The 12,834-nt window shown below is 37.9% G+C and overlaps 1 protein-coding gene and 1 long non-coding RNA gene across 5 annotated transcripts in view; one reads left to right on the top strand and one right to left on the bottom strand.

Moving 5' to 3' along the window:
- Nucleotides 1-12,834, bottom strand: part of LOC105878734 (uncharacterized) — an 84,670-nt gene that overhangs the window by 26,958 nt on the left and 44,878 nt on the right. Inside the window, exon 3 of one of the 3 annotated variants that reach the window (XR_012918135.1) lies at nt 4,079-4,896. The exons of the other annotated variants lie outside the window; for them this stretch is intronic. This is a non-coding gene — a long non-coding RNA (uncharacterized LOC105878734). Of the gene's footprint in view, nt 1-4,078; nt 4,897-12,834 lie in introns of those variants that run through there. 3 annotated transcript variants of the gene reach the window in all.
- The window catches only part of PTPN22 (protein tyrosine phosphatase non-receptor type 22), a 58,223-nt gene that overhangs the window by 2,316 nt on the left and 43,073 nt on the right, over nt 1-12,834 (top strand). The gene's annotated exons all lie outside the window — the stretch shown is intronic.

Here is a 12,834-nt window from a genome sequence, read left to right as displayed (position 1 = left end):
AGCAGCTACCTCCTAACTGGTTTCTCTGCCTCTAGCATTGCCCCTCCTTCAATCAATTTTTCAGTTCAACACCCAAGTGATCTTTTAATAACAAAAATCTGGTCATTTTTTTCTCTGCCTAAAAACTTTTTATAGTTTGTGTTTTTTAAGCTGTTTCAAATTGTCGAATATGATACATTTAGAAAAGTACATAAAATATGTAAGTGTAATTATAAAGCAACCGTCACCAGTGCAACCACCACCCAAGTCAAGAAACAGAACACTGTCAGATCTCAGAAGACCCTTTCCCCATCAAGCCCCACCCCCACCTCTATGCCCTGTCCTGCCCTAAGGGATAATCACTAGCCTGATTTTTATATTAATCACTTCCTTGCTTTTCTAGCTCCTGATCGCAAGGACCTTGTTTTTTGGGTGGTGATTAAGTGGAACCTCACTGTTCACTGACTCACGTCCTCCAGTGGAAAAACAGTCTTGCTCTCAGCCCCACCTAAAGGTTCAGATGAAACACCAGAGAGAGAGCAAGCTTTGGGGGAGTAGGGAAATAGTGAATGGGGCCAGATTGCTTGCTTGGATCAGGTAAATAATGCCATTAAATTGGAGGGCTAGAAAACAAGAGAGTTAAAAAACTGGAGAGTTAGAAAACAAGGTGGGCACAGTGGCTCACTACTGTAACCCTAGCTACTTAGGAAGCAGAGGTGGGAGGATTCTTTGAGCCCAGGAGATCAAGACCAGCCTGGGCAACATAGTGAGACTCTGTCTCCAAAAAAAAAAAACAAACGAAAAATAAAAAACAGAGACTTATGGAGATTAAGGAACATGCCAAATAGTTGATAATTTGGTGACAGAATCAATCATCTGGTTCTATTCCATATCCCACCATGAGCCTTAATGTATTCTCCCAGGAGTTGATGTTTCTGAGGTCTAGGACTGATTCTGTGACACAAAGCCACTGTTAGCTTACATGGTGGTACCTTTGTGGGAATTACTAAAAGGCACCTCTCTTTCCAGGTAGATACCCTGTGAATCTTAACCTCCACCTCCCACCCCCAGGTCCATGGCTCAGATTTCAGTACCTACTTCCCTTTTGGCCAAGTATTTTTGTACAGAGCACAATACAGATGGCCCTCCATATCCCCCAATTCCATATCCTCAGATTCAATCAACTGTGAATTGAAATATTTGGAAAAACAAAGAAACAAAATGACAAATAAAAAATACACTATACCAACTATTTACCTAGTATTTACATTGTATTAGGTATGATAAATAATCTAGAGATGATTGAAAGCATATGGGAGGATATATGTAGAATGTGTAAATACTATACCATTTTAGACAAAGGACTTGAGCATCCACAGATTTTGGTATCTCTGGGGGTTCTAGAACCAATGCCATACAGATACTGAGGGACGACTGTATTCATAATTAGATGGGGCAGTCCTGCTGTGACAGCTGAAGCCAATGCCATGCTGCTTAGGCCTTTTCCCTGTGCCAAGACTAAATTCGAAAACATTTCTGTAGTTAAAGCTGCTGCTAACTACCCATATAAGATTTTTATACATTCACTCAAGTATTTATTGAGTGCTTACTATGTGCAAAGCAACATGCTAGATGCTGGGAATGCAATGTTATGCTCCATGCTTAAGCAGAGCTTATTTTCAAAGACATTAGAGATTGTCTTAGAAAATCAGACATTAAAAAATTAATTACTCTATTAAATACTTAATTATAATTGTGATAGTCTGGGTGGGGTGTCAAGTAAGCATCAACATTCATTATCTTATTTACTTCTCATTAAAAAAAAAAAAAAAACCTATGAAGTAGCTATGGTTATGATCCGTGACTTACAGATGAGGAAACTGAAGCTCTGAGATGTTAAGTAATTGGCCTAAACTCACTCAACTGTTCAGCCATAGAGATGAAATTTAATCTAGATCTGGCAGGGGCGGTGGCTCATGCCTGTAAACCCAGCACTTTGGGAGGCCAGGATCCCTTGAGGCCAGGAGTTCAAGGTTACAGTGAACTGTGATTGTGCTACTGCACTCCAACCTGGGTGACAAAGCAAGATGCTGTCTCAAAAAACAAACAAACACTAGAACTACATCATTTATGCTAAAAAATAAAACAAACAAACAAACAAAAAACTCCATAAATTTAATGTAGATCTGTCTTATTTCAGAGCCTATGAAGTTAATTTTTATGCAATAGTGTCTTGCTTTGGCCAATGACAGAGTCTCTCAAAGGGCCTAGCTTGACAGTAAGTGCCAGTTAGTATAGTTTTATACAACAGGAAAGAGCAGAATGCAACCACACTATTGAAAATTTCTTAAAGGTACTTTCAAAAATAAGCCCTTATTGTTATTCTTATAAAACAGTATTATTGCAAGTAAAAAGAAAACAAATTAGGTCGGAGGAGGTGGCTCACGCCTGTAAACCTAGCACTTTGGAAGGCCAAAGCGGGAGGATCGCTTGAGGTCAGGAGTTTGAGACCATCCTGAGCAAGAGTGAGACCCCATCTCTACTAAAAACAGAAAAAATTAGCCAGGTGTGGTGGTAAGCACCTGTAGTCCCAGCTACTCGGGAGGCTGAGGCAGGAGGTTCGCTTGAGCCCAGGATTTTGACATTTAAAAAAAAAAAGAAAATAAAAAATAAAAGAAAATAAATTCACCAAAGTGAATTTCCAAAAACCAGAACTTTCAGTGGATCTTCTAATTCTTGTCCATTTGTATGTTTTTTATATTATTATAATCATAGCACACATACAAGTTTTTTTGTGTGTGAGACAGAGTCTCAGTTGCCCCAGCTAGACTGCTGTGGCGTCAGCCTAGCTCACAGCAACGTCAAAATCCTGGGCTCAACTGATCCTTCTGCCTCAGTCTCTTGAATAGCTGGGACTACAGGCATGCACCACCATGCCCAGCTAATTTTTTCTATTTTTGGTAGAGACGGGTCTCACTCTTGCTCAGGCTGGTCTAGAACTCCTGAGCTCAAATGATCTGCCTGCCTCAGCCTCCCAGAGTGCTAGGATTACAGGCGTGAGCCATCACGTCTGGCCCAGATACAATTTTGTATTCTCATATTTTCATTTAACATTATACCAAAATTTATCAAGCTGATTAAAATGTATATAATTTTTAAAGATTGATGATGCAGCATGGAATAATGAAAGAATAATCATAATAATAGTGAATATTTCTATACATCTTATAGATACTATTCTATACATTCTTACATATCAACACATTTACTCCATTGAGGAAGGTACTATTATTATTTCCATTTTATATATGAGACACAGAGAAGTTAATTGACTTGCTCAGGGTCACATGGCTAGCAAGAGATGGAAATAAATTTCAGGTTAAAGTAGTCTTCCTTTATCATCTGAAGTTGTAACAACTGTAGAGTCATATAAATCTTGATTTGAATTTAGGTTCTGCCTGTTAGCTATGTGACCTTGAATGAAGATACTAAAATGTGGGAATAAATAATATTCATTTTGCAGAATTGCTGTGAAGATAATAAGTCTATATAAACTGTGTAACACACAGTAGGCACCAAATTATTTAATTATTTCTCTAATGTTAGACATTTAGGTTATTTCTAATTTTTCATGATTATTGATAACACTGTAATTAATGTTTGTCTATGTAGTTTCCCCCCCTTCTTTTGGCTTAATCCTGAGAATAGATCCTCAAAAGTGTTGTTACTGGGTTAAAGAATATTAGCTCTAATCGATTAAGTATTGCCAAATGTATTTCCAAAAGAGTTTTTCGGCCGGGAGCGGTGGCTCACGCCTGTAATCCTAGCTCTTGGGAGGCCGAGGCGGGCGGATTGCTCAAGGTCAGGAGTTCAAAACCAGCCTGAGCAAGAGCAAGACCCTGTCTCTACTATAAATAGAAAGAAATTAATTGGCCAACTGATATATATATAAAAAATTAGCCGGGCATGGTGGCGCATGCCTGTAGTCCCAGCTACTTGGGAGGCTGAGGCAGAAGGATCGCTCGAGCCCAGGAGTTTGAGGTTGCTGTGAGCTAGGCTGACGCCACGGCACTCTAGCCTGGACAACAAAGCGAGACTCTGTCTCAAAAAAAAAAAAAAACAAAAGAGTTTTTCTATTTGCCATATGTGACTTTATCATCTTCTCTACTACCTTGCTTGTATTAATTTAGTTACTATAAAAGATAATAATAGATATATTTTTTTGCCTGCTTATCGAGTACTAGGCAATTTGCTAAGTGTTTTACTATAGATAATCTCAATCACAATAACAACCCCAAAAGGAAAGTATTATCTTCATTTTATCCATGAGATGGCAAAGCCAGGATTTGAAACTTTGGTCTGTTTGATTCCAAAGCCTCTTAACCTCTATACTTAAACTTTATCAGGTAAAATCAAAACATGTTTATTTTTAAATAATTTAATTAGTACAAAATAAGTACCTTGTTAATTTCATCTGTTTGATTTCTCAGCCTGAAAAAGTCCCATGATTATTTTCAATTTGAATCTCTTCATATAAATTTTCTTTTCGCTTTCATATAAATTTTATTTTTGCTTTCTACAGTCACAATGGCTAAACCATAGAACTGTGCTCCAGACTGTGCTAAAAGTACTTCACAAATGAGAACCTCATTTACTTCCCCAAAAACCCTTTAAAATGGCTAACAAAGTCCTGCATAGGCTAGCCCTCAGGTGCCTCTCCACTTCTTACAGCATGTTCATTTTCTTGTTTTTGCTGTGCTTCGTCTGCCACAGGGTCTTGCAACATGCTGTTACCTCTGCCTTGAACAGTCTTCACACTCCTCTTTACCTAGTTAACATTAATAATTCTTGAGATCTAATAATTCTGTAAATCTTAGTTTGGTGGTCACTTCCTCAGAGAAGCCTTTCTTGATCTCCCTGAAAAAAATCAAATATCCTACTATAAATTCTTATTAGCACCATCTGTTATTTTCATAACATTTACCACAATTTCAACTTTACATTTATTTGCATGATTATTTGATTAATGTTCACTTCCCCATCAGACTTAACCTTCGCAAAGGCAAGGCTCATATGTAGTTCTGCTTATCTTTGGTATCCTTAGTAACTAGCACAGAGTTTGGCATGTAGTAGACACTGAGGCATAGAGAAGTTAAACGACTTACCTAAGGTCACATAGTTCATAAGCTGTCAAAATAGTATTTCAAATAAAGCTGTCTAATTTTTCAGCCTGTGCTCTGCCTTCCACCCTTGCTCTACTGCTTCCAACTTATCCATTGGCCTTAATTTTTAAAATTTCACTTATTTTCTTTTTAACTGTAAATTTGTTTTCTATGTCTTGATACTTTTTTTTTTATCCCACTGCACATTTGAAGATAGGCTTTAATGTTTTAAACTTTTGAAAATTGTGAAACGTGTATACAGAAAATGCTTTAAACATAGATATACATATAATAAAGCAATAAAGCAGGCACCCATATAAACACCACTCAGGTCAAGAAATGGAACGTTGAGGGGGTGGTGCCTCATGCCTGTAATCCCAGCAACTCAGTAGGCTAAGGTGGGAGGATCACTTGAAACCAGGAGTTTGAGACTAGCCTGGGCAATACAGCAAGGCCCCATCTCAAAAAAAAAAAAAAAAAGAACATTGCCCCTTACATCCCTTGAGTGTCCTTCCAGATGACAAGACTCCTAGCCTCTGCAAGATCAGAGGTAAACACTAGCCTTATACTTTTTTCCTTTGTTTTTCTGTATAGCTTTAATATTTATATATTACTAAACAAGAGATTAACTTTTACATTTTTGAACTATGTGTAAATGAAATCATTGAGTGTTTGATGTCTTACTTCTTTTACTCTACATTCATCAATTTTGTTACATGCAGCTGGACTTTAATTTTTTCTAATCATTTTTATAAATTCTGTGAAGGCTCAACAGATACAATTACTGTTGTGATCAGAGAGTGCATTGAGAGAGGTCATGTAGTCACTTAGGGTGGTATTATCCATTTTGGATCACCATAGTCTCGTGTGTAGGCTTTAGCTTTGCTGGTCTAGAAATTCAATATTGTTAGTATGCAGAGTTGATGAGGATTGGGTAACTGCCTCATGAGAACCAAATGCATAAGAAATTCACCAGAAGCCAGAATGACAATTTGTTAATTTTTCAGGGAGAAAAATAACTGTCAAACAGAGTAGAAGTTTGCCTTGACTGGCCAGCATATTCTCTACTTTGGAGGAAAGGATGAGAAGCCAGCAATAATTAGAAAGTGCTTGATGAGTGCTTGATTTAGTAGCCTCAACTTTGACAGTATAATGTCTCCATCCTTGTTTGAACTTTCACAGGCTGGTGGCCAGCATTCTCTAGACAGCAATAGGCACACTGACAAGTGTTTGTGTCTTACTTTCCTTCCTCTAAGCTTAATGAAGACCATTCTCTCCCATTAGTATATTCTTTATTAGATAGATTACAATTTACAAATAGGTATCCTCTTTCTAGTTACTGCAGCTGATTGTGGTTTTATGATGTATATATTTCAGTTATTATATAAGGGTTAATTTAAGGCTTGGTTGTGTTATGTGCTGGCCAATTTTGCTGCACATGTTTATGTTAAAACTCTTTAGATGTATTTTTTTTTCTTTTCTACACTGGAGGCAGTTGAAGCATCTTCATTTAGAAAGCATGTGTAAAAGTATGAATTATGTATAAAAAATGAGAGCTTAGCAAATGTCGGGTATTGAGCTAAAATATGCATATATCAGCTCACTGGATGTTTATATGTATTTTTACAATAACTAGATGAGAATACAGAAGTATGAACACAGCTTTGATTACAATATATCTTCTTCCTTTAAAAATATTTTGAAGTGAAGACATTGCAAATAAAAGTAAAATTAACAGAAATTCAAATAAAACTACTACTTAATACCACTTTACTTATCAAAAGGACCTATGTTTAAAACATTATAATCCCAGAGTTGGTCAGAATTCAAACATATGCAGTCTCATATGCTGCTAGTGCAACCTTTTTGGAGGCAAAATTTATATACTGTTTCAAATATATATTTGGTAATATGTATCACAAGCCTTAAAAATAGGCGAATTCTTTGAACACTCTTAAGAATTCATCTGAAGAAAATAATGAAAGATGTATATATTTTTATATAATACACTGTGGTATTGTTTAGAATTATGAAAGGTGGGGTGTAGTGACTCACACCTGTAATCCTAGCACTTTGGAAAGCTGACGCAGAAAGGCTGCTTGAGGTCAAGAGTTCGAGACCAGCCTGAGCAAGAGTGAGACCCCTTTCTCTCAAAAAATAGAAAAAAAATAGCCAGTGTGGTGGTCCATGCCTATAGTCCCAGCTACTCAGGAGGCTGAGGCAGGAGGATCACTTGAGCCCAGGAGTTTGAGGTTGCTGGTAGGGTACTCCTAGTCTGGGTGACAGAGTGAGACTGTCTCAAAAAAAAAAAATATATATATATATATATATATTTTGGAAGCAAATGTCCAACAATATAAAGGAATAGTTTTAGTAACTTATGTTACACCCCATGCAATGGAATACTCTGCCACCATTAAAGTGTAGAACACAAATTGATATGTTGAAAGAGCAAGTTTCCAAACCCTATATACAGTGCAATCCCATCTTTATTATACACATATACATCAAATATTGGAAGGTCATGTTACAAACTATTAAAAATGATTAACTCTGGGTAGTGGGTTTATAGGTTATTTTATCATCTTATTTTTATTTATATATTCTAAATTTTCTTCAATGAATATGTATTACTTTTATATTTTAAAAATTTATATTTAAAATTTTCCTTTAGTCTTTTTGAATTTCCATTTAGAAAATAAAAAGCAAAACAAAAAAAAGGTGAATTTTATGTTTCTTGGGGGTAGGGAATTTTTGTAGAAAAGATACATTACATGTATTAAATATAAGGACATATTTATTAAACATGAAGGATTCATTAAGGCCCTAATAGAAGATACCCAGTTCTGAAGGCCAGGTTTACATGCTAATATTGGTTTAAAATATACTAATACTAGACGTCAGGCTGGGTGGGGTGGCTCACACCTATAATCCTAGCACTCTGGGAGGCCAAGGAGGGAGGACTGCTTGAGGTGAAGAGTTCAAGACCAGCCTGGGCAAGAGCTAGACCCCATCTCTACACAAAATAGAAAAATTAGTCAGGTGTGGTAGCACATTCCTGTAGTCCTAGCTACTCAGGAGGCTGAGGCAGGAGGATCCCCTGAGCTCAGGAGTTTGAGGTTACTGTGAGCTATGATGATGCCATTACACTCTAGCTTGGGTGATAGAATGAGACTCTGTCTGAAAAAAACAAAACAAAACAAAAATACCCCCCAAAAACCATATATATACATATAGTAGAAGTCAGACTGGTATTGAAGCAACTTCTGGAGACTCATCCGAAGACCTGAGACAGACCAGAGACCTCAATCTTGGTACTATAAAGAAGATATAAATACAACCTAGTTCTATATGTATTTAAAGTAACAATACTAATCACACAGTTATGAACACAGGACCTCCTGCAAAGCAAGTACACAAACATTTGTTGAATTGAAATAACAAATTTGTATGAATAAACCTATCCCTTGAGCATACTTACCAGCATTTTTTGACTTCTGTGCACACTAAGGTGAATTTTTTCTTTTTTTTGCAGCCACCACGAGAATAAACTTATCACCTGTAAAGCTGATTTCTTCCAATTCTATCTCCAGCTCTCACTAGGGACATTCTAGTCCTACATTTTCAGTTACTCACAAGATATTTTAAATATATTGCTTGCCATTTCTTCACATTTTATGTATCTAAGGCTGAACCTCTTGGTTTATTCACCCCAGTTTAGTTATCTTCTACCTACCTGTCCACCTACCCACTTACCCTACTATTGTACTGGAGTCCAACCTCCATCAGTTTGCCTGTCTCGTTGGAAATGACTGTGTGCACACTTGCGAGCAGTTCAGGCTTGTCCTTTGTTCCTACTGGTAGTACTCCTATTTACTGGATTTAAAGGCCTGAGATCCTAATTCCATTCTTTGGCACTCCTGCTTTTTGTGCCCCGTTGGAGGCTTGGAACAATACTGACCTGCAGTTGTAAGGCATTGAGGAACTACCTTGAGTAGTTCTGGAGACAGCTAAACTTTGATTCTCCTTTCTCGCCTAGCACAGGAGGGCTAAATTTTCTTTCCCTCCCTCTAAAATGCAACTTATGTCTTCTATGCAATAACATAGTCCTTCAAGGCAAAGATATCATGGTCTTGAGTTGTCTCGATGAAGGGTTCAAGCTGCTGCCTTAGTCCAAGGCACAGGAGACGAGGGTGGTGAATCTCTCCTGGTGCAGAGGGAATGGCAGAGTCACATGCAGAGAGTCAAAGTAAACCTGGGTGGAGGGTGTGAGGTACTCTTGGGTGTGCTGGGTTTAGGGAAAAGAGGCGCCGAGTTGTGAAGAAGCTGGGTTCTAAGTGGTCCCAGCTTGCTCCGTCGCTGCCCTCCTTTACCCCTTGCTACCCAGTCCGGCCCGCACGCGTCTTGCTAAGATTTCCCGATGGATTACATGAAAGCCGCTTGAAACAACACAGCTTGTTCTTTGAGCGCCTGCGGGGTGCGTTAAAAGCTGGGGACCAACGGGGAAATAAACTTCGTCTAGACCTTGGGGAAAAAAAAAAGATATCGCGGTCTTGTGCTTTCCTTTTTCTTTCTGTTCTCTTTTGGGAGTGACCTTAACTCGTTTATAAGAAAAGCAGGCAAAAGACTCAGTCCCGATTTCTAGAGTCTTATAGCCAGGGCCCCAGTTCTCCTCTCCTTTCTTGACAGGAAAGGGGTAGTGGAGTCTTCAAACCAAATGAACTTACTATTAGCTTAACAAGCACACAATGAATCTGGTTTCTTACACATTCCACCCTATTTCAGGCCCCACAAGGAATGCTACTCTCTCTCTCTCTCTTCACTTTATTCTCTTGGCAGTTCTTCCCTTGATTTCCCTTGATGGTGCCTCCTCTGGGGAACTCACATCCCCTATCTTGTGGTTGGCAGAGAAATACCTTTACCCCTATGACTTCCAATCTTTTCTTTCCAACCCTCAACATACCCCCCATGGTCCTGCTTTCTCTTTTTTTTTTTCCAAGACAGAGTCACTCTTTGCCCAGGCTAGAGTGCCGTGGTGCCAGCCTAGCTTATAGCAACCTCAAACTCCTGGGTTCAGCCTCCTGAGTAGCTGGGACTACAGGCATGCACCACCATGCCCCGCTAATTTTTGCTATACATTTTAAGTTGTCCAGCTAATTTCTTTCTATTTTTTTTAGTAGAGACGGGGTCTCATTTTTGCTCAGGCTGGTCTTGAACTCCTGAGCTCAAATGATCCACACACCTCAGCCTCCCAGAGTGCTAGGATTACAGCTGCTTTCTCTTTCATACCCTTTTGCTTCCTACATTCAGAGTTCCTCTTTTTCTGGTGGGGTTTATCAGGTCTTCTGCCCTAATTCTGTCCTGTTTTGTTCTCTGTTGGAGCGTTAGAGCCAGGGGCCAAGCAAAAAGAGAAGGAGAGGCCTTCACAGTGGTCTGACATTAAGATAAGATGTCTGGGGAAAAAAAAATCAAATTTTTCACACTTTACAAGTTAAAAATTCTGTAGGCATTTCCTGTGTGATGTTTTGCTAAAAGAGTGTCTCCCTTTGTCATCCAGCCAAATATCTCCAGGAAGAGGAAAAGAATAGGCAAAAAAAAAAAAAAGCCATTCTGCCCCATTGTTGAAGGTGGCAGTAAAGGCAGCTAAACAAGCATCAGTTACACACACACACACACACAATCTTTATCTGTGATACTTTGCCAAATTAATTGAAGCATATTTTATAAAAAGGCGTTTCTGTATAGTATTCTCCCTATAAAGCATCTCACAAGCAAAACAAAACAAACAGATAAAAACCAGTATATCAAGGAGTATGCACTGGATTCAGTTCTGAAGATTTCTAGAAGGAGCTATTCTGGGACTCAAGATCTTTTCAGCAGCCCTGGGCTCAATAACAACCTGAAAATGATCATTCTGAAGTTGCATAAAAGCAGAGAGGGCTGGAAAATTATCATAACTTCAGCAGAAATACTTTATAGGCTATCGTGTGTCTGTGTCATGCCCTTAGTTTAATTCCCAAACTAGTCCACTTGTATACATACATCTTGGTGTAAAAATACCCTGTACAGATACCAGTTCAGCACCTCTCCTCCCAAATCCAATTCTAAAAATCTACAAGAATTCAAACTATAGGAGTCACCCTTTTTCTGTGGGGGATATTTTCCAAGACCCCCAGTGGATGCCTGAAACTGCGGATGATACTGAACCCTATATATACTATGTTGTTTTTTCCTATATATACATACCTATGATAACGTTTAATATATAAATTAGGCACAGTAAGACATTAGCAACAATAACTAATAATAACATAGAACAATTATACTGTAATAAAAATCATGTGAATGTGGTCTCTCTCAAAATACTGTAATATTCTTAGACTGCAGTTGACCACAGGTAACTGAAACCATGGAAAGTAAAACTGCCGATAAGAGGGGACTACTGTGTGGTAAAAAAGTTAAGATTTAAGAACTGATTGCATACCTGCTTTTCAAGGTTGCCTGTGTATGACTGATCTCTAGAAATAGAAAAAAATGGTCACTGTAACAATACATGTTGGCTTTTGTGGTCCAGCAAATAAGTAAGCAGTGGCCATCTGTTCCATTTGGCATCCTTAGTTGGAAAAGTTTACATTCCTATACACTAATAATTTAATGAGCTATTTATTATTTGGAAAGTATCATTTAATTAGATTCTAGATATTTGGTAATGTTTGTGTAATGAACTCCCAGCTAACAAACATATTATGATCTCAACATTTTTCCTCTCCTTGTAGAATCATTGACATATTTAACAAGGTATCCTGAGCCAATTTTGAAACCTAATGATGGATTTGGATGATTTTTTGTTTTTGTTTTGTATAGATCACATTTATTTTAATGTTTAATATTATAAGTGTTTTGATGTTTATTTAGAAGGTTTTGTGACCAGAAATAAGATGTAGGAACCGAAATCTAGTTTATATCAATTAGCCTATAGTAAAATTATTTTTGTTACACGTCATTACATTTAAAGTTGCAGTTTTCTGGATGAGTTATTAGATCAAATTTTTTTCTATATTATTTCTTTTCTCAGTATATCTCCTCAGTGTTATTATATCTTTATTTTAGGATCTCCTTTCCCCACCCCGTTTTTAAAAACTACTTAGTTAAGTCTCCTTAAGTAAACTACTACAGATAGATGCATATCCTAATTAATTATGTGAAAACACTATATGAAATATAAGCAACTAAGTTATAGTAATTAACCATTCCCAGCTTTTAAAATTTTTTCTTGTTGCTAGTCACTTGAGAAAATGTCTTTCTTGATTTCCTTACTTCTATTGATTAGTTCTCCATGTGGAACAAAATTGACCATAATCATGGCTTCGAAATGCAAAAGCAGTACTGGGGGTACATTTATAAGAAAAGTGCTAGTTTTGAGGCCGGGCGCTGTGGCTCACGCCTGTAATCCTAGCTCTTGGGAGGCCGAGGCGGGCGGATTGCTCAAGGTCAGGAGTTCAAAACCAGCCTGAGCAAGAGCGAGACCCCGTCTCTACTATAAATAGAAAGAAATTAATTGGCCAACTGACATATATATAAAAAATTAGCCGGGCATGGTGGCACATGCCTGTAGTCCCAGCTACGTGGGAGGCTGAGGCAGGAGGATTGCTTGAGCCCAGGAGTTTGAGGTTGCTGTGAGCCAGGCTGACAC

The sequence above is a fragment of the Microcebus murinus genome, chromosome 2 (assembly GCF_040939455.1).
Source record: "Microcebus murinus isolate Inina chromosome 2, M.murinus_Inina_mat1.0, whole genome shotgun sequence".
NCBI classification, from domain to species: Eukaryota; Metazoa; Chordata; class Mammalia; order Primates; family Cheirogaleidae; genus Microcebus; species Microcebus murinus.
Note: the sequence above shows the minus strand (reverse complement) of the source record. Positions and strands in the feature narration are given on the sequence as shown.